At 37.9% G+C, this 22656-nt stretch overlaps 1 protein-coding gene across 2 annotated transcripts in view; it reads left to right on the forward strand.

The window, feature by feature from the left end:
* FRY (FRY microtubule binding protein) overlaps positions 1–22656 on the forward strand; it is a 250230-nt gene that overhangs the window by 36241 nt on the left and 191333 nt on the right. The gene's annotated exons all lie outside the window — the stretch shown is intronic.

Consider the following 22656-nt stretch of genomic DNA (forward strand, 5'->3'; position numbering starts at 1 on the left):
AAATTTTAGCTCAGGTTGCAGAAAGATTTGAATTTTTTTTTCAGTGGATTTTTGTACATCCTTTCACATAGATATGCACACACACACACACACACGCATTGGCTAATGTGGGGGTTGATCTATAGTAGCAAATCAACATTGCCAATTTTGGTACAATTTCAACAATAATAGCAGCAGAGATCTGCTGCTAGACACCTGCCTTTAGAGAATTTGACAGGAAGATGTTTCCAATCTAGTGGTGCCGTTATTCAGAGTTACATGAAAAGATAGAGAGCATTCAGTTCCCGATTTTGAATAAATTTGATACCTAAGTAGAAACATCCAAAGTTGCTGTAAGAATCTCATTATTATATTTTTTCCCAGTTTCTTCAGCATTATCTTAGAGACTGGAAGATAAAACCCCTTTGAATCATTTAGTTTGACTCTGTGCATCTCTTTATTTAGCACTCTGACCATTAAACAACGTTCAGACCATTAGTTTGACATTCCCAATTAAAATAATGATACACAAAGCTTGGAAATTGTATGAACAAATTATGAGAGAACAAATAATGAGAGATGAAGACCTGCTCCTGCCCTCTGCTTAAGGGAGAAAAAATTCAGCTCCAGCAACACTGTGCTCACATGTGGGCTCTCCCCAGCAGCGCAGCTCTGCTGGTGGAAGAAAATCCTTTTCAGTTTATTGTGCTTCACTCACGACAAGCGTAGTGCAGAAGGTCTTGGTGTAGCATTCCTTTCATATAACCTGTATGGGCATATAAAGGTTGAGCATCTGTAAGTCTCGGTAAAAGTCTGCAGTTAGTTAAGGGGAAAAGACGACTTCCCCTATCCTCAGTTAGGGGAGATGAATTTGGCCTTGCAGAGGTACGTCTCTCTGTTAACTATAGATGGCTATTAGACTGTGGCAACTTAATGTTTGAATGTCTGCAGCCAGGTGAAAGAAATCCAGTCCCTTTTCTTTTTATATACCACAGCCAGAATAGGGGGTTTTGTTGATTTATCAGGACTAATGTACTGGGAAAGGCTGGGCAGTGTAAATGAGGCCTCAAAATATCATGAACTGGCAGGTCTGAATCTTCCTATGACTGACAGACAGCTTCTTACTTCTCTGGAAAGTGTTATGACCTACTTAAGCTAACCTGTGGATATATGTATATTTTTCTAAGGCATTTGATTTGATACTTCTTTTTTTAAAATTTACATTGTATAACAGAAAGACTACGTATAGTACTTTTAAAAAATCTGTCTCTCAAATCTTCATTTATAGTTGATATTTGAGGTGAGCTGTAGCTCTGTGTGAGAGTTATGTAAAGAGTCCTATAGACTCAAAGCTTTTTAGTAGTTGTTTTTTAAACATTTGGATGATGTAAAATTTTCACTTACTAAGCATCCTCTGCAGTCCTACTACTTTCCAAAGTGACCAAAATTGGTAGGATATCAGTAAATAATGAAGTCAAATGAGTATTACAGCGTGATAGTCAGATGTGAACTGCCTAGTTAAGTGCTCCTGGTACAAAACACGTTTTTAATGCTGCTACATGGAAGGTAATACAAGCAGAGATTGTAGGGTTACAAATACAAAACTCTTCAGGGTAGTAACTTGAAGGAAAGCTGAGGAGAAATTTAAGAAGCTTGTTCAGCTTGGCTGTCAGTGTGATGCTAAAATATTGTGGTACTGAAGTATTGTCTCCCATGCCTTGATATTTCCACTTAACAATGAGGTATAAATAAAGGAGAGAGTTCAAAAAAGAGGCCTGTGGAATTTTTCAAGGTCTGAAGGGGAAAAAAACAACAAAACTTTTCTACTTTGAGGCCTCAAGAGTTCAGTCATGTAAATTTATGGAACAGAAATGTGCAAGATGAGTTGATCACCATCTACAAATTCTTCTCAAAGCAAGGAACTTCTCAGCTTTATAATAAAGGCACCTGGAAGTTGAACCTGAACTAGCTCCATCCAAACCCAGATTTTCTCACAAGAAGGAAATATTAACATTGAAATAGATGAGTTGTAGCATCTCCTACTAGGGAAGGAGGAATATTCCTGTCATTGTGGAACAGAGGCTCCCAAAAGCTAACTTCAACCTTGCCACTATTCAGTATAGTGAGTGGAGAGGCAGAGGTTATTCCCAGCCCTGAATCAATGGCTCTGTCCATTGGCTGTAGAAGAGGTATGGGAGACTAGGCTCCCAGGCTGAAATTAGGCTTTGTGATTTAATTCCTATGAGTCTCCAATACTTTCTAAAAGCCTATCTAATTAGCAGGTAAAACTGTGCAGCCTTCTGTATACACTTGGTCCAGATGACCCTCACTTATCTCTTTTGCATGTTCCTGTGTGCTGTATTCTTTCCCGTACAAGCAGAAGTGTCCTTCTTGTTGTAGTTGAGAAACTTACCTGGGAATCTCCTTTCTGTTGAAATGTGATCTGAACTTCACCCATTTCACCGTATGCTTCCAATCTGTGTAGGAATCAAGGAGATCTCAGGTTATTTAAGTCCCCTTCAGACCCCCTATTAGTTTCCACACTCCCCAAAAATATTTATTACATTTGCATATTCTGCTGAAAGAGCTGTTTCCCTAATACTCTGCTGTTTGGAGTCAAGACTTGGAAGGATAGCCCCAAATAATTTTCTCTATCGTCTAAGAAAGATGGAAGTGATATGACCAGCGGTGTAAAGCGCCATGAATAGGTCTGATCCTTGCTATTGTACTTTTTCACTTCCATAGCTGAAAGTTGTTCTCAGATGCAGAGTCACTTTATCAGCTAAATTTATAGTGCTTACATGACAGTCGTGCTTAACTACAAAAAATGTAAGGGTAATGATTCCTAACACAAAGTGATTGAAGGACTTATCTTACTGATAGGTGTCTTCCTGAAACTAATTAATTTCTATAGTATTACCACTTTTTCTTGGATGTTTGCATAATTACAGAAGTGTTCAGGAATGTATTTTTCATCTTTGTCTGTCCTAGAGACTGGTAACAACTTGACTTCCCAGAGATAAGCCAGATCATGGTATTCTATGCTATCACAGGCATTAGTTCTTCAAATTCCTCCTGAAACTAATCTGAAATGTCAGGAAATTCTAGTTTATCCGACCTATGTGAGGATACTGCAACAGGGCTGCAGAGTCTTTGTTTGAGTATCTTTGAATCTAGATTAATTTCAGGATTATCATCCTAAATCCTAAAAGCCCTAAATGGCCCACAGTCCAGCTGAAAAACTCATTGCTCCTCAATATTTTGCCACTCATGTTTATTTGGGGGCTATAAAGCCTGGAGATGAACTTGCAAGAATGAGGAGGACGACGGTGTTCATGCACCTCCCTGGACTGTGGAAGGAATTACTGGAAGAGTTCAGTGGGAGTCTCACTATGTTTGGGGAGTGTTGCAGGATTTATCTCCCTTGGCAAGCTTTTTTCTCTCTATCTAAGCTCTTAATTGACTTTGTGTGAAATAAATTCCCCAGTTCTGAAGCCCTGTGTAGAGATAACAGTAGAAGACAGTAAGGAATGGAAGGGTGTTTCCTGTTCTTGAGAGCACTGTTATTTGTGTTGATGAATGTTCACAGTCAGTGGGCAAACAGGTGTCTTAAAATATGTGCTTGCTACACCGAGTGTCTGACAAACTAGGTTATTGCACAGTTTCATTTAACACTAACACTACGTTTTTCTCAGTTGTTTTTATACGTGTTACTAGTCAGAATAAGGTTGTGTCATCTTAGTTTAAAATTTAGCAGTTGCACAGCTGACACTCAGAAAATTCACTCTCCTTTCCTGTTCTGTTGTTGCAAAAGTGATCTTTACTTCTTATTTTCATTGCGTACAACAGTGTGTGTGGGTGGGGTGTGTGTATATATATATATATTTTTGGTGTTTATCTGGTGAGCCCTGGGCCGCTGCAGCTGTGTGCAAGGGACACGCTTTCAGCAATACAATCCCTAAAGGGAGCATCTGTTAAGCACATGATCTCTTTTGTCACTTTGCCTGTATTTTATGGCACTTGCAAAGGGGACACAACTACCCTCTTCTGCTAATACTGTTTTGAATACAGCTACTGTCATTCTCGCAGATTAGCTGTTGTCAAATTAGTCTAAATTGTAGTTAACTCGGGCCAGTACATAGTCACAGAGCAGCTCAGCCAAACTCTTAAATGTTTTTCTAATTCATTCTTGTTCTGCTTGTATTAATAATAGCTGTGGCCACTGAGGGTCCCAATCTGAATAACCACAGGGAAATTGAATAATCAGTATACATCTGTACAGTCTTATTAGCCACATTTAAAATATATATAAATATACATATATGCATATATAAAATGCACAGACACACTCCCATAAATCTAACATTGGTATTAAGGCTGTATAAATTGTGTCAGGTTTGTAGCAGTGTAATACCGCATGATGTTTTTCCAGTCCTGTCCAGGAGCAATGTTTCAGACATGATTTGGATGCCCTCTTGTCATGCAGCTAGTGCTTTAAAAAGTCAGAGGACAATAATCAGTAGAACTGGGAGCTTTTAATGTAATTGTTTAAAAAGGTGGTACTTTTTAACTAGTTAAGTTCTCATGCATCTTCAGGAAACAAGGTGGAGGAAAGAGAACCCCAAAATATCTCTGACTTCAAGTAAGTCTGTACAGGGAATCTTATTTTTCCTTTCATGTTTTGTGGGGTTTTTTTCCCCTTTTTCAGTCTTTAAGCACTTGGAATTTTTCACTTACCTTAAAGCTTGTGTTAGGGGTCAGCCCCTGCTTGTGCTTGCCAAGCAGTGCTTGCGCTCACTCGAGGCAGCACTGGGTGTTGGTTACTTGCCGTTGGCCACTGCTTCCTGTGGTTTGGGGACCCCGAGTGTCCTCACATCCTTTCTTTTTCGCTATTTTTTTACACATGCTGTCATCTTTTATCTCTGCATATGGAGGGGGAAAAAAAAAAAAAAAGAAAATTTACATTTAATGTTCAGGTAGCTGTTCCTTTCCTTGCTTTCTGTCTTTCTTTCCATGACAGTGTAAGAGGAACTCCAGACTGTTTCTAAATCCACATTTATGAACTTGCGTAGAGAAACTTTCCCTCAGCCGCTCTCATTTTACCCAGGCAATGCTTTACTGGTGGGAAAGGGGGAGAAAAGAGGGGGACACAGAGAGAGAGAGGCTCTGTTTATTTGCCATACGGAATTCAAATTCAGGAGCACTGGCAAAGCGTGAGTAACCAGTTCATCTAATTCAGGTGCAGTTGGTGAGAGAGGTGACAGAACTCTGTACACAGAAAAATGCTTATTTTATGGAAGAAGTATCCTACTGTATTGCGGTGTTAGATGCAATGAGTGGGTCTTATTAATACTGTTCAAAATCAAAATAAGTGTTTATAATAAAACTAGAGAAGTTTAATATTGTACAATTATACATGTACAAATCAGGCATGGGGTATTTTGTGTCTGTATCTGGAGGTTTTAAAGATACTTCACACATCCGTGCTTTGTGACGCTGTAGCAATGTCATGTTGGTTCCTGTGTACCACTGAGTGCTGTAGCAGAATCTGAAACTCACGTCCTCAGGGTTGTGCCTCAGTCAGCCATTCAAAGTAGCTGGTAGGGATGTGTTCTGGTGTTTCTAGAGCTCTGGCCTCAAGTGGAAACCCTTCATTTTCTTATTGAGTGGTCTCATACTTGGGACGGTTTTATAAGTAGTTCTGAGGAAGCTGAAACACAGCCAAGGATACAGAGAGCAAACCGAGTACTTCGCTAATACTAGAGAGAGAATAAAATTAAGTCAAAGTGTATATAAATCTGTATGTTACACTTCCCATGAAAGGGGACGTGCTGAAAGCATGCCAGACAAATAACTTCAAACCTATTTCTGTGTGCCAAACATATATGTGCGTGATTCTGACCCCCCTGCGAGTGTGACAGCTAAGAAGGAGGATGTTTGCTGACTGAGGGAGGTGGAATGCATTTGTCATCTTAGACAAAAATTTAAGATGCTTTCGTAAATACTGCTTCTGTCTCTGGGGAAAACCTAAGGATAGGCTCACACTTTGCAGTTTGTGTGCTCCTTTGGCCAATACTTTTGCTTTAATAGAAACCTTTATGATCACTAGATGAAGCTGAGAATCAGTTGAATAAAACTAGGTTATGTTTCTACCAGTGTTTGGGATCCATCTATATTTATTGTATTGTTACTAAAACTCTAGAATTATCACAGCTAAATGTGGCTTTCCTATTCAGTGCAACATGCCATGCGTGAAAATGAAGTGGGCTTTTGGAGAGAATATGGAGAAGCTGGAAAGCAACAGACTCAGCATATAATCAAGCATACTCTGAGCTGATACCGAACAATAGAAATTTCTATGCTCCAATTCCTTTAATGGTAGTTATGAGTACACTTATTTCTGAAAACAATATGATTTGCACATCTGAATTTAGGTGTGGCGTGAGTATACACAGAAGATCCATCTGCCTGGGGACTCAGGCAAAATAAAGGTACTTTACATATTTGTCTTAAATGAAAAACTAAGGTATAAGCTATCCCTGGCTGTTCAGACTGCTATACTTGTGAAAATGAGCAGGTGTCAGTGTTGAGGACCTAGGGAACAGTTTGCCCCAACGTAAGGGTACAGATGAAGCCCGTAGGAGCCTGGGCAGTAGTGCTTTCTGCTGTTCTGGAACCCAGTCCCACTAGAGGCAACACAGTCCTCCCCCATTTGAGAAAGGAAGATCATGTTCTTGGGAGGCTCAAAAGATTATTTTTTTTTTTAATCCCAAAACCACAAGCAAGTTAGAGCACCTGGCCTGGATGACATGTGGGATCATGACAGCCGTGATTCAAAACTTAAATTGTGCTGGAGAGAAGGCGGTCTCAATCCCTAAGATTTGGGCACACAGATTTCACTTGGATCTGAAGTGGAAGTTGAATGATGTGAATTTCACCCTTAATTAGTAGCAGATGATACAAAATGTGTTACGTTATGTGGATGTAGAAGTAGTATCTAGACTCAGAACGGGAAACACCTATTAAAGAGTTAAATATTGTTACTGGATTCGAAGACTCGCTTTTTGTTTGTGTGGGTAATGACATAACGCTCACCAGGTACTCGCCCAGGGGGTTGAGATCACATCCTTGCATCAGGCTGTAACACACAGACTGTTAAGACCTAAGGCATGGATGTTCATGGAGGACGTGGTGGAAGTTAAGTGACTGTGCATTAAGGGGAGTATGACATTACAGGAAGGTGTGGAGGGTGGGAAAAGATGAGAAATGAAATCTTCACAAGGACTCAAGAGGACAGCAGAGCTGAATTTTTCTCTCCTCCCTTCTTTTCAGTCTGGTACTTACTTCAAAGTGTTTTCTGAGACACTGTTCCTGTTTGGGTTTTTTTTCTTGCAATGTAGGAAAGACATGTGAAATCTGATTTAGGTCTGTCCTATTACATTGCATAGGACAGGTTTACTGAAGGGTGAGATAAGTTTAGGCGGCCTTTCTTGTTTCCTCTTCATTAACAGAATTTCATGTAATGCAAGCAGTCCAGAGTCTTGGGCAGGGAACTATTTCTGCCACAGGCCAGCCTGATCTATCTGTGTTGCATCTCATCCAGCATTGAATCAATGCAACTTTAATACAGTGGAATTTTAAAAAGTGTATATGTTATTAATAGGCCACAGACATATTTGCCTATCCATGAAAAGCAGAATTTTCATTATCCTTTAGTTTTCCTGACAAGGAAAGGAAGAAGACTGGATTTCCTAAATCTCTGTGATCACTTTGGGCAGTGGCCTCACTTAACAGCAAGTGTAGAATAAACTCTTTGTAATTGATGGAAACTTTCATTATAATGATCTTCTCTAAAAAGTACTTTGAAGCTCCAAACATTTTGAATGTTTTTCCTCTATATCTTTAACCCTTTTTTTACAGCAGATGAAATGCTTTCTTATTATCTCACAGATGTGTGCTAACACAACTTAATTTGTGTAAAATACTGAACACTCAGAAGTGGTTTTAAATAGAAAATTTATTTATTATCTGAAATATGTAACCTTCATATTCGTAACTTGCTCGCAGTATTCGCTTTCTACACAGAATGCAATAGAAAAATCAGGGACATCTGCCAAGTTTTATTCAGGTCTAATGCTACACCCTACTAAATAAAATTCTTGCATGGCCTCTAGGTCTTTCTGTTAGCACTGTACCCAGAGCATTGGCCTAACGTCACGAATTGCAGTGGAATAATAGCAAGCATGATTTTGTAATTGTGAGTGTTACCGTCATGCGGATTCTGGCAAATTCCAGCCTCAGCCTTTGATCTTTCGAAGATGCCCAGCCTCTGGGCTGCCGCTTGGGCAAAGCTGTGTGTCCTGACAGCTCTGAGGCCACCTGCGAGGAGCCCCGTTGGCCGCCTGGGTTCCTGCACTGTGCCTCTGCCGTGGTTTGGGCTACCTCAAACCAGGACAGCCTCTACACTGTACCCATCCAGAAAACACTTTTTCCAGGGTTTGCACTGCATTTCTGTTGCAGAGGGATCAGCTTTCAAGTCCTCGTGAAGATAAGGCTGCGACAGCCATCATGTACAGCGTGAAGTGAAATTACTACAAATGTACATTAGCATATGAATTGTTCTGCTTATGAAATGCTGTGACATGAGTCAGCTTCCCCTCTAAATATGGGAAGCACGCATTATGGACCAAACAGTAAGGGACTAATATTATCTTAGAACAAGATTACAGCTTTAACCATATATTTTATTTGTTGTTAGCAAACAAGAATATGACTACAAATTAAAGATGCTTATGTTCTTTCAGCTGAAAGATAACGCAGTTGAAACACTTGGCCAAATCTCCTGTCAATAACCGTCTATAAAACTCAGCAGGCCAGCATAGAAGGCAACTCTGGAAAAGCTGTGCGCTCTTCATGTTTTATCTGTGTTTGAATGAGGAAATGTCTGGGTTGAAAGCTTCTGTGACTGTAATTCAATATTAAGTTATCTATTGCAAATTAAAACTGTAAATGTAGTGCATGATATGACTAGCATCTAATACTCTGATTTGGTTTGCTCTAAGGTCAGGTGTAGCTTGGCAACTAACTCCTAATTGCACTATTCGACGAGTCAAGCCTTTGCTGCAAAGATAGAAATTAATGTGAACCTAAAATGATCTCTGCTCTCTTTGAGAGTATGACAATGACTGGTTATTTGTTGACCTTTTCCTCTTATACCCACTTCTGAAAAGTGATGCTTGACTAAGGAGAGGTTTTTCTGGATGCTAAGGCTGTGTAAAATCCAGGCTCTTTGCTTATAACAGCATTAGACTGGAAGAAATGGGTTAATTCAAGCATAAAACGTGTCAGATGTTCATATGTTATGGATTAAGACAACCAGGTTATTCCAGAAAATTAAACAAATCATTTTTGAGTAACAGTTGGAGGGTTTGAACACCTGTATATTTTCCTCAATTTTTGATTCCCTGTTTTCTCTTATTGCATTGTTTAACTTTCCTATTTGAAATGCAAACCAAAAGAGGTTAGAGACTTCATAGCACATACACGTTTGCAGATGTGTGACTCATAGGGATGAGACCTAGGTAATAAGTGCTTACGGGAAAAAAAAGAAGAAAAATTTTTCTAAATGGGTACGTACTGTTAAACAGTCTCTTCTGAGCAAGCAGGTACCCAAGAATCCTCAACCTGGTTGTAATCACTCAACTTGATTTCTTTAAACACTTCTGACACCTGTAAAACCCACCCAAAATGCAGTAAGTAGTCTGAACATTGCCTTTGTATCCTTATTTTTACAAATATTTTAACAGGGGTAACCTGGCACAATGACTAAAAGAAATGATTCATATATCCCTGTCCTAGATGCCTACCCCTGTCTTTTTGTACTTTGCGCGGCAGCATGGCTAAAACCAAATAAACATACAAAAGGTTAACCTAGGCTTGTGCCATGGTTTGCTGTGCGGCCTCACGAAAGGGGCGCTAATGCAACAAGCGGGGAAGCTCCATGGGCCACAGGCAAGAAGGATGAAGCTTGCTTGCTGTATTGATTAAGTTGTGCTGGTTTAAAATGTTAGTAAAGCTCAAACTTTCTTTTCCTGACATTGTAGTTCCTCCAACATACGTGCCTAGAGGCCTCATCCTCCCTTGGAGGTAATTACGTACCGTTCTCCTCTGGTATGTGTGGCATGGTGGGAAGGTCCATGAATCAACGTACGCTGATGTGGACGTTACTTTATCAAACCAGACAGGAACTCATTGTATTGTTGGGGGTTTTTTGTCCATAATACAGATTTTCTGAGCCAGCCTGCGCTGGCTGACACATTGAGAACACTTTTTAGGAAACCTTTTCTTATTTCTGCTGTTGATGAGCATGAATATTTCCTCAGCTGAACACAATAATGACAGCTCTAATGCAGTCATAATAACATATGAGTTACTGCACATGAAATACAACAAGATTTGCTGCTGTATTATTAAACAAAAAGCTAATGATAATTCCTCCTGTGAGAAAACTTATTTTTCTATGACCCGGACCATGCTAATTTTGCAGCCCTAAATATGTATTTTTGCAGTACAGTGTATAGTCCAAACACAAAGCAATTACCAAACATCAGTTTCCATTAGCTTTTATTTACCAAACTTTAATCGCAAGAAATAGTAATAGAAACTGCAGAGATTACAATTGGGTAGTCTGCTGGAGGCAAAGAATATGATGTTCTGATTTAGCCTTCCACCATGATGGATAAATCTGTAGTTCAGCTATGTAAATCAGGTGCTTTTTTTATTACACTGAACTTTCAAAATTGTAAGAAAGTGCTGGACTCCACAGAACCTACTAGAGAAGCCTGAAGCCTTATAAACCTTTGCCAGCCTGAAAACGTAGCCCAATTATAATTCCCATGCTTTGCTTTTCATCATTTAAGCACTTTCATGATTCAGTTCTGAACTTAACACAATGATTACTGTCTTTTAGTCATCTCTTCTGAAGGATCTTGTTTAAATCTTTGGTGAGATAAATAAATAATTAGTCTTCTTTTATCTTGTATGCTCAAACAACTGTAATAGATTGATGACACTTTTTTTTTTTTAGAAACCATGTTGATTAGTCCTCCTGTGTTGTAATCTTGGTGTTTTACTCATCTCTTAATTATCATTTTAATCACCCTTTCAGATAAAAGGCTTAATGAAGTGTAATTTCTTAAACTATGGTGTATCTTTGGGGAAAAAAAAAAGTAAATATTTCATTCTCAATTCTGTTTTGTAATTTTCAAGATTTACTTACTTTTGCAAAACACTTCAACCATTTGATTCTTGATTTCCTTCTGGATTCCTTACATGCAATTGTGATTAATTTGCATGTAAGTTTACAAGTTTATATTTCCACACATCATGCTTGCATTTTTTGGGGGGTGGTTTTTGGTGGTTTTTTTCTGTTTTTATTTTCATCTATAAAGGTGCAAAGCTTCCATCTTTAAGTAGAAAATAGGAGGCCTAAGAGGGATGTTGTCACTGCAGCCTCAGCGGAGAAGAATCTCAAATTTTACCAAAAAGAAGAAAGAATTCTTTCTTCCCATGCTGAATCTTAAAACGATCTTTTTTTTTTTTTTTTTGAATGCTCAGTGCATCAACTTTATTTCTTTGGTCTTATAATTAAAAATCAGCTCTTCCAAGTGCCTTTTCCTCCCCCATTCCCAGTTTTGTTCTTCATATTGTGCTGTAGCTTATTCTGTGGTGGTCTCACTTGGGAATAGACTGTCAACTTTTTACACGTGCCCCTCAAAGATGAGAAAATTACCAACAGGGGATACATAAACTAAAAGAGTTAGGCTGCTAAAATGACAGTTAGGCACCTCATTCCAACAGCTTTCAGACACCCCCAGGACCCTCAGCTTCTGTTCTATTGCTGCACATTCCTCTACCTGCTGATTTTCAGTTTTCAGACCACTTATTTACCTGTCTTGATTTTTAGGTCTAAATGAATTTTCAAAGTATGTCTTCTAGAGTGGATCCTACAAAAGGCAATTTAGTGATGAGATGTTCGGGGTTTTCATCTGTCCTCTTCCAGATTTCTATGTGAAGGCCGCTCAAGGGTAAACTGTTCTTAGACTCCTGTGTGCCGCTGCTGGATCAGGGGCTTGTGCCCTTGACAGGTCTCCCCCCATCTAAAAGAGTGCGATCACTATCGCACCTTTGAGTATCCCAGCAGCGATTTCTCCTGTTGGAAATGTTCCACTTGGCATGAATATTCATTGGGCTGGAGAAGGTAAGACTGCATAGTGCAGCAATTGTATCACTCAGCTAGAATATGGGACAGTCACTTTCAAGTCACTCTTCTAATGAATATTTAATTATTTATAGGTGTCAGAGTGGTTTCAGCAGGAAAAGTTAAGAGCTGTTTCCAGAATATCCTGTAGCTTGGTGGTTAGGTCACTTACTGAAGATGTTGCAATTTTATATAAAGCTCCTGTCAAATTTCAGTTTAAAGCTCCTCAAATGTCAGTTCCTGCATTTAGTATTTGTTATTTCTCAGTCTTCACACATGGTTCAAATATATTAATAATTACTCAGATTTAAGCACTTTGTTTTGAAAAGCTTTTGATTCAGTTACTTTGGTTTAGTTGGACTATCAGGAATGGACTGAATAGTTTTATGTTGGTTCAGTCAAAACTGAAAAAGCAAGTGGAGCCGGAAGAGAAGGGGAAGCAAGGAAAGCTACTCTGACCTGTTTTTTTTATTAACTGGGAAAAAAAAGAGGATGAGATACACAGATTCTACAAATTTGAAAGACATTAAAGAAGTATTTTGGCCTCTAATGATGAAGACCTGTGCCTAGAGGAATTTTTAAAAAGTACCTGAACAATTTAGACATACAATTCCCTATGGTAATAACCTAATTCCCACCACCTAACCTATTTTGGAGTCCGGGGTGATTTTCAAAAGCTTATTTCTGAATCTAAACAGAGCTCACGATCCTTTGAATACTCAGCAAGACCAGAAAGAACCGATTTGCTATCTACAGTTAGTGTTCACTTGGTTTAAATCACTTTGGTTTAAATAATTAGTTGGTTCTGAATGCAAGGTATGATTTTCTGGGTTCAGTGTATTTAAGATTGGATTCTTATGTTCATAATTTCAACTTCCAGCCAAATGCAATTTCATTTCCAAAGGAAGAAGACAAAATCTAGCAGACTATTTGCATCCTTCTGCATTTCTAATACAATAAGATATTTTAAAAGCTACATAGATATGTATTAAGATACATCATCTACCCTCTTTCCATCCAAAAAGCATGTAGGTGAACAGTTTATTTCTTGTCAGCAAAATAAAGGTTGTACTGCATTTCATACAAAAACTGTATGTGGAACTGCCAACCTCTTTATCATTACACCAATCATATAGCGTACCCTATCATTAGGAAAGTAATTAAAGCATTAATGGTTTAAGTGTTTTAAATGATTTGGAGAAATCAAGTTCTATCTTCAGGTGTTAAAATCATTTTGCCCTAGGTATCGATGGTTGAAACATTAGTTACTCTCACTTTAAATTACCACTCTGTTTATTCATTTTGCCATATTAAAAGTTATTGTTATTTAACAGCAAAGTGTATGTAGTTAGAAGTTTTGTTAGTTTTAATTTACTAATTCATTTTGCCTCATTTATGATAGAATTCAAGTAAGAAAATTATCAGGTTCATAGAAAATGTTAGGATTTCTCCTTTCTTCTTTCTGAACATTTGAGATAGTAAGATCATATCCTTGGGACGCTCAAAAGATTTCATTGGGATAACTGGAACAAAACAAGAAAAGTACCTTGGCTTTTAGTGAAATGGAGAATTTACAGACTGTCTTTGGCATACACATATTGAAATGGCTCATTTTCATTTGTCAGCAGTTACATAGAGGCGAAATCAGTGACACTGGCAGATCTTTGATTCTGACTCCAGTAGGAAATAACATCATTGCTTCTTGAGGGAGAAAACCCCAAACTGATAGTTGTGGCCATAAAAACCTTTGTGCTTTGGACTGTTTATCAGTCTTTAAATTGTAACATTGTCAAAGGACAGGTCTGAAACCCCAAACATACTGTTCTGGTGGTACCTTTCCCCACGGGTCTCTAGGCTGGGCATGGGGTTGGTTTTTTGTTGCCTTTTTTTATTTTTTTTTCACTTCACACACACTCTGTTTTCTTTTTTTAAGGTTTAGCAACACTTGATTCGCTTGCCAAGTTAATGAACTATTAATGAACTGATCTGAGAAATGCTGTTGGCATAATATAAACCATACCAGCCCTAGACGGTGCCTCCCATTAAATTGCATTTCCCCCTTCGCGCAGACTGTGCTGCTGAGCTCAGGTTTGTTGAACTTCCTAATTACCCCCAAACTTTCAAACGAATGATTTCAGCAGGTCTCCTCCCTGCGCTGTTTCACAGATGCAAGGAGGGGCCATGCAGTAACTCTACACCTGTTCCAGCACACGCCTATCAACTTGCTCAACTTCCCCAACAAGCGCCGAGTTGAGCATGAGAACATCCGAGATTGCTTGGGTCGGTGGCCACTAGACCAAATCCTTCTGGATGTCCGGATTGGCTTTGCGCTGGGGGTGGCTTTAACAGTTAGTGCTCTATAATGGCAGTTGATGACAGCAACGTGTGCTCTAGGACTAAAAGTAAACTGAATTCCTGTCAAACTCATTATAAATCAACAAGACGGAGAAGCCTACCACCAGACATCCTGCTAGAAAATGATTTTAAAGGAAATTTTCAAAGAAATATTAGAAATATAGAGCCTATACATCCAAGGCGCCCTAAGAAAAGACCTTCTATATTTTCAGGTAGGAAGTGCTATGTTGTCCTGGTTTGAGTAATAGTATGTTGGTGCAGTATCTTCTAAACCTTTTTGGCAATATTTGAAGGATTCAGTAACTGATTCCAGTCAGCACTTGTTCGGTTTTAAAACGTAAGACAGTCTTCACAGATAGATTTAATCAAGTACAATTTATGTTAAATTATGTCAGCCATTAGAGTTAAAGTGATGGAACCAAAAAGAGAGACTTCCTTCATATTTTTCATTTTATGTTGCTTGCTTGTGAGGATTTTTTTTTTTAAATACTTAACATTTAAAGAAAACCAGTTGTTCCTTAGAGCTTTAAACTGCATTTTGCTTAACCCCACTTATAAGCAATGCAGCCAATATATATGTGTCTGCTGCTCTAATACTGTACCTCATTGCTTTCTTGGAGGAGAGTGTTTTTTATGCAGACCTCTTCTGTCTGACTGATTTTTTGTGTGTGTGTAGCCAGAAATTAACATCACTAAATAGTCAAATGCATGCTTTGAATTCCTGGCTTTCACTGGAGCCTGTAATGTCTGTAGTTAATAGTTCAGTTTAACTCTCTAGTTGTTACGAAGTAGCAACAAGGTGTAAGAGTGGATTTCACTTAAGCTAATGGCAAGTCTGGGTTATTTGGGGATTTTTTAAAATTTATTTGAAATATACCTAAAAATAGGCAACAGACTAGCACGAGGACAAAGGATTTGTTGCAAAACAATCAGGTCATCTTTAGTAGGAGGACTTAAAAGGTTTTGGGGGGGGGAAAGAATCAATACCAGCTCATCCCTCCTGAAACTGAAGATGTGTTTCTGTGAGGCCATCAGAGGAAACTAAATCCTTTAAAGAAGCAAAAATAATCTGTTTTTTAAATTTAGGTATCTCCATTTCCAGATGAAAATGAAGATTTTAACATTTCTAGGGGGAAATAGTACAATCATACAGATCTTTGAAGAGCTATGAAGTATATGAAAAAGTGTTATTGATTATTTAAATATTAATATTCTATTCCTTAGTGGCAGCTAAACTGACACATGTACCTTCTCATGAGCTGAAACACTGCTGAAGGAATGGGACTACAATGTTAAAAGATGACACAGGACAGCAATGTTTGTGTAGGATTTAGAGCCTCCATTGTACCTTTGTTAAGGTATTTGAAATATTTCAGCACCTTAGGAAATATAGCTTTTTTCCTCCTTCTTATTCTACTTCCCCAGTTTAAAAAAAATGCAAAAAGCCTTATTAGATCTTAAGTCAGGGGACTCAGACATGCCCAAGGCTCCTGTGCTTCCCATTGCCTGAACAGGCTCCTCCTCAGGTGATGGGATCTGTTGGTTACTGTCAAAACACATTATTTTGGTCAGGATAGACCCTCTGTATCTTATTCTTTCTCAGTTGCTGCTTTTTGCCTTCTAGCTACCTTTTACACTCCTTAATTACTTCTGTGTTTGTTTTCTTTCCCTCCTGTAACCTTTCACTTTTTTTTCCCCTACATTAACATTTTTGTTAGAAAAAACATATTAAATAGCCTTGTGTTTGGTCTCCAACACTCATACTCTGTTGTGCCCACACGGATTCCCAGATTTCTCTTTTTATCTGTGATCGTTCTTTTTTTTGTTTGTTTTGAATGCAATTCTTCTTTCCCTCTGTTCTCTTTCCACCCTCCAAAATTACCACACTAGCAATAATACTCCATCGTTTGTGCTGCGTCAGATATGAGCATTTTAATGTAGTTTGTGTGTCTGGAATGCTGCCATTACGCTTATGAAATCCACTGCAGCTGTGTTACTGTACACTCAAGGGCACTTAACTCAAAGGTAATGCAAATTGCTTGCTATAAGCAATTGATGGAGCATGATGGAAAGATGGGTGTAGTCTTTCCTTTGGTAGGTCAGCAGTATACATGGGAGAAGCTTTACTTGATTTGCTTTTGAAAACAGGTTAACAAAGTAAGCTTGAAGTCTTCTAGACCATTGTCTTTCGTGCTGTAAATGTAGGTTAGAATCGAAACAGAGCTGTGCCATAGAATCATGGAATGGTTCAGGTTGGAAGAGACCTCTAAAGATCATCTAGTCCAACCCCTGTGCTGTGGGCAGGGAGATCTTCCAGTAGATCCGGTTGCTCAAAGCCCTGTCCAACCTGACCGTTAACACTTGAGATAGATAGATAGATAGATAGATATTAAATATGTATATATATACATAAATATATATATATTGATATACTTGCTCTGCAGTCTTTTGGATCACTGCTGAAGCCCTCTGAAGAATGGAGTAATTCATACTTCCTTGTTTCAGCCTAGTCATCCTTTAATATAAATATTTTAAATCTATATCATTTTGACTCTTCCACCTTCTTCTAATTCACGTATCTCTGCTTAGTCTTTTATATCACCGTGAATGTGTCCTAGTTTTATGATATGCTTGCAATTTAGTCTGAAGTCACGTACATCTTGTTTTCTTCCCTTTTATTCTATTTTAAAGACCTTAACTAATAAAATAACAAACAGTGACACATCAAAGCATCTAGGTGCAAGGATATAGGTCGGTTCATACACTGGGACTCTTGTTTCATTCTTGGTGCAGACGCAGGGAGGCATCTCGCATGCGACAGCCTTGTTTTACAATTTTTTCTTAACTGTGATAGCTAGAAGCTTACTTTTTAAAAATGAAAGCTGAAACCCAAGAAGAGTGACACGTCTGTCTGCCCTGTGATGATGAAGTTAGTCATTCGCGTATGCCTAGGCAGGACCATCCAAACAATGGTATCACTGGGTTATTGTTTTCATTCCCACATGGCAAGGGGAGGAGAGAAACTATGACTGTGAGGAGAAACCATGGCATTGCCAAAGGGATACACTGCACAGAGATGCCTTTTTCTTCTTTCAACAAAGCACTGCATTTCTTCATGTTCTTTAAATTTGAAATGTTTAGAGCTGTTGCGTACTTCAGGACTTGGTTAATACCAACTGCTGATATCTAAAGTTTCATTTTTACTGTTTCATGGTTACACTTTTTTTTTTTAAGACGATGACACAGGCACAAGTAATGATAATCAACATTACTGGGCCATTTATTGACAATAGAGAAGTTCATCACCTTAATTAGTTGAGATTATACAGATCTGCTGACATGCCCTCAGCTCAGCATGCTATCATAGCCGTGACTGAACCTTACCTTGGCAGGACGAGGCAAAAATGAATGGTGTCTTGTCTTAACCTGAAGATAAACCTGTGACTTGCTAATGGGAAAAGAAAGGATTATAAAAAGACAGAGTGGGAAACAAAGGGGCCTTAGGAGGCCATGTCTTTACAGAGTTACCTTGGAAAGGTAAATTGAAGTAACTGAAGGGGCATAAAATTAAAATGGATTAGCTAAACATCATTAAATGCCTATGCAGACTCATATTCAAAAGCAAAACAGCTTGAAGAAAATTAGTCTGTATTTATTAATTTTCATCTAAGGAAGCGTAGGATGAGTTGTTACTCCTATTTCTTTTTGGAAGAAGGCTGCTGATACTCTTTTTCTTTGAGTTTACTCTATATACATGGCAAAGATGGGAGATGCAGTCTGGGATTGTTAATTTTCTGAAGTAAGCAGAGTAAACTACTGAAATTACAAAGGTCAAAATACTAAAAAACTGTAATAAAGCCAATTGAATTGTGAGCTGGGGATGTTTGTTTAAGTAAGTACCATTGAACACCCACTTCTAGTACTGTCATTAGTATCTTGTGAGTTTTTTTCTTCCCCTTCATTTTCATATGCAGGTGGTCTGTATTATTGTTGAATAATGTTTGTTGACTGATGTGTCAGTTCTGAAGGAGAGAAGGTGAGAAAAATACTTTGGATTTTCTGCCTCTCCCAGGACCAGGCACACCCCCGTTTTATGGCTGTATGCCTGTGACTCAGGCGTTGTCTTCGCAGCCAAAATAAGCTCTATGTATTCTGTGGGACAACACATTATCTCTGCTTTTGTAAAAGCATTGTGGTGTTGCTGTGAGTTAATGTAATGAAGGTCAGTTGTTAACAGTAGTTTATACAGCTACTGCAAGTAAGAATGTAGGTTGCCGGTCTCTGATTTTACAACAGAATAGCTAGTATTCGGTAACAAATTCACTGCTTTTTTTTTCAGTGAAAATATTGTCGCAGTTAGAAGTCTTGAGGCACTCTCTCAAAGCATTTCTGGAGTTCAGACCAGCATACAGTCTAGCAAAGTCACTTTCTAAAATAAGTAAGTTGATTTGACACCATATCTGTATTTAAATTAAAATACTGAAAATAATAAAAGAAAGAAGGGTTTTATATATATGAAAAATATTTAAAAGTTATTCAACAGTGATATGAATAAATTATTTAATTTTTCATGAGACATGGGGATAAAACAGCCAGTATGTATGATTTTTTTTTTCTTTTTGACTGGCTACATTAATTGGGAAAGCCTTGCCAAAATCTAATTACTTTTAATAAGGATGCTTAAAATCATGGGTACAGTATGTGTCTTGATTCAAATGAGTTATAATGATCTGTCTTCAGTATTTTAATTTAGCAAAGATTTGAATATCCTACCTCCTCTCTGAATAAAGTGTACTGCATGGTAATAACATATGCTTGTAATCTGCATAGGATAATTGCTGTTCACTTGTGGTAACCCTAGTGTCACCCTGCACATTGACGTTTGGTAGAATGGCTTGTGTTGGTGCTGCATTTTACAACTATCATCCACTGACAGCAGAAGGGAAGGCAGGGCTGGCCTGTCCCAAAGTTCTTCTCTTCCCTTCCTGACTTGACAAAATTGGCTTGGTTTCCCCTTCATACTGTTAGCAAGACCTACTGCTGATTGAAAACGCGGGGGGAGGGGGGTGCTGCATTTTTAATTTGCTGTTCGTGTTGTAAACTGGCATTGGTTCTGTATGTTACTGGGTTCTATCGAGCCTTATATTAAGGTATGCCACCACATTATAAAATTGGTACGTTGCTGATTGAATGTGTGTCTACCCTTTCATCTGGGTGAATGAGCACTGCTTTATTAATAGAAATTATCAGATTAATAATGTCTTTTTTTTCTCTTGGCCTTCTGTACTTTTATGTTCACTTATGTATTTCTATATATATTACTTAATATTCTCTTCGGCATTTTAGTTCTGGAATGATTTTTTTAAAGTGGCATTTTCTTCAGAAAGGATGGGTCGATGATTCAGAGGAAAGCTCTGGATTCTGCATTTTGAAGTCTGATGTAATACATGCATGTTGTCAAACTTGTTTTCTTCTTGGGTGCACTGCTATTTTATGGACTGTGGAGATTGATTTCCTAATGTTCTTGTAGGGAAGTGATGAAGATGCTGCTTCACCTTTGAGTTTTATTTAGGACATAAAGGAAGCTCTCTATGTCCATTGGAGAGTGATTTGAACATGAAGATGTGGGGGAAGATAGTGCGGAAGGTGAGATTAAGATAGGGAAGGCTCCTTCTGCTATTGTGGCTTGGATTTTTGTTCTCTGATTTGTCGTTTATTTGTTTGTTTTCAAAACTGTTTAGTTGTCTCCTAGAGTTAGATTGCCACCATCAGTTGTTATAGATGTTAAGACTCCATTTTAAACCAAAGACTGCAGTGTTCAAGTGAACAAAACCCATTGTACACACAGTAAACCTCAAATCTTACGGTGTCTAAGGGTTTACAGACTTCACTGTGCTGAAAGACCTTGTGAAGCAATTACAGCACTTGCTTCCTGATTTCAGCACAAGTTTCTGTGCCTGCTGCCGTAGAAATGGCATGTGATAAAGAATCTGGTTTAGTAACATAGTTTGCCACTTTGACCCTTTGGCTCTCTGATATGTCCTATCTAGAGGATAATGATTAAAGTGTACAGTGAAATCTTAAAACTTGTGCTGAGTGCTCGCCTTCTGGGAAATGTAACAGGCTCTTTCTTCTGTACGTTTATGTAATTTTCAAGAAGCAGCATTGAATTAATATTCAACATTGGTTGTATCTCCAAAAAAGTATGTTAAGTATGTTAATATGAAATGTATTGAATTTTAAAATCAGAGTCCTAAGAAGTGTTAGCAAAATAAGAAACATACAAAAATGGTTTAAAAGACTTGAGAACAAGCCAGTAGCTTTTTACATCAAGTGGTAGTAGCCTTAACTACAGTTCATGTGCAGTATATCCATGAGGGTTTGTTGACATTATTTTACAGTAAAACGTTCTCTGGCCATCATGAAACCATAGAATCTTTTATTTTCTCTATCTGATTTAAGATACACCTTAAAGGGCAGGCTCACCATAAAAATATGCCCATATTTGTCCCATAAAGAGTTATTTTGTGTGCTAGTGGATTGGAAAGCTTGTCTACAATATTTTTTTCATGGGGTTGAGAACTACATATCATTTCATGACACGAAATACATTACTTTTAAAATCTTATAGTGGTGCAGATGCTGTAATCAAAAGCTTATCAGCCAAGCAAAATGTTTTAAAAGAATTAGACTTAAAGGTTATCATAATGGCTTTGATTCAACCTTCTTCCTGATGTATATTTTGTTCCTCTTCTGAAGTGCAATCTTCACATAAGCTAATGTAGTTAATGACATTGAAGTGTGTTCTCTTGACAGTCAGATGGGTCTATGGACTGCATATAAATAACTCAAAGTATATTTCTTCTATAGTGCTTGTTTACTGGAAGGTACTTTTGTAGACTTCTCGGGTGCATTTGGTGGATAATTATTTTCCTTTCAGCTATATATACTTCACCTAGCCTTACACATTTAATAGGAGCATACTGTATCCAAGTTAAATCACCTGATAATCTTGGAATCTCTGAAATAAAAAATCTCAATGTTTTATTCATTTTAATTTCTTTGCTGTCGTACTGTACCTGAATTTAAACAATCACAGCAAAAAGTTCAGGAGTTTCTGAAAATACTTACTTAATTTCAGTAAGAATTTTTAAAAAGTCAGTATTTTATTAATCTGTTTAGGTTCAGAGACTGTTTTGCCTGAAGGCAGGTGTAGATAATAAAATTCATCTTAATTACAAAAGACTACCTAATGAAAACTCTTTGAACACAACTCGAGGTAGCTGGAAGATTTTTTTTGTACTGCTTCTCATGATGAAAGATGCCCTGATAGTGAAATGAATTCTTTATGGCACTTCTGATAAACCAGCTGTAAGCAGATAGATACTAAGTTCATGTATTTAAATTTTCATAAAGAACAAATTTCATCAACTATATCTCTCATAGAAATTTTCTTTATTGCTACTAATTAAGAGTTATTAATTTGGGATGTGAATTTTATGAATTTTGGGGATTGGATCTTAAATTAGAAACTTGACTCGAGGTGCTCAGGACATTCTTTATTATATTCGTGTTTTCTGTGAAGTTGAAATTGCACAGTGCTTCACAAGATGAGATCAGTTTATATTCTTCTTGCACAGGATATACATCCTCTAGCTGCTACACAATGTTGGAATGCAGTTTTACGATCAGATACAATTTTGAAGACCCAACAAATGTCTGCTCATGCTTTTTAATCATATACTTAAGTTGCACTTAATTTTAAAATTTCTTAAATAAGAAATTTTTCCCATCCATTACTGGAAAACCTTACTGTTGTCAGGAAAAATTTTCAGTAGAGAAGCTGTGTATATTGTGTGTGATACAATCTAGTGGCTCCTATTCCAAAGACCTGGCTGTGTAGTGGGGATTTTATTTATTTTTTTGGTTTAGATCTGCATGAGGGTATGACTTTCTGTGGGGTTTTGCTCTGTATCTTTGGAGTTATTGTTTCTGCAGTTTCATGGTGGCTGTATTGGCAACGTGCTTTAGCTCTACAACACGTTACTGTGCATCCCCATGCT

This window comes from Chroicocephalus ridibundus, chromosome 1 (assembly GCF_963924245.1).
Source record: "Chroicocephalus ridibundus chromosome 1, bChrRid1.1, whole genome shotgun sequence".
NCBI classification, from domain to species: Eukaryota; Metazoa; Chordata; class Aves; order Charadriiformes; family Laridae; genus Chroicocephalus; species Chroicocephalus ridibundus.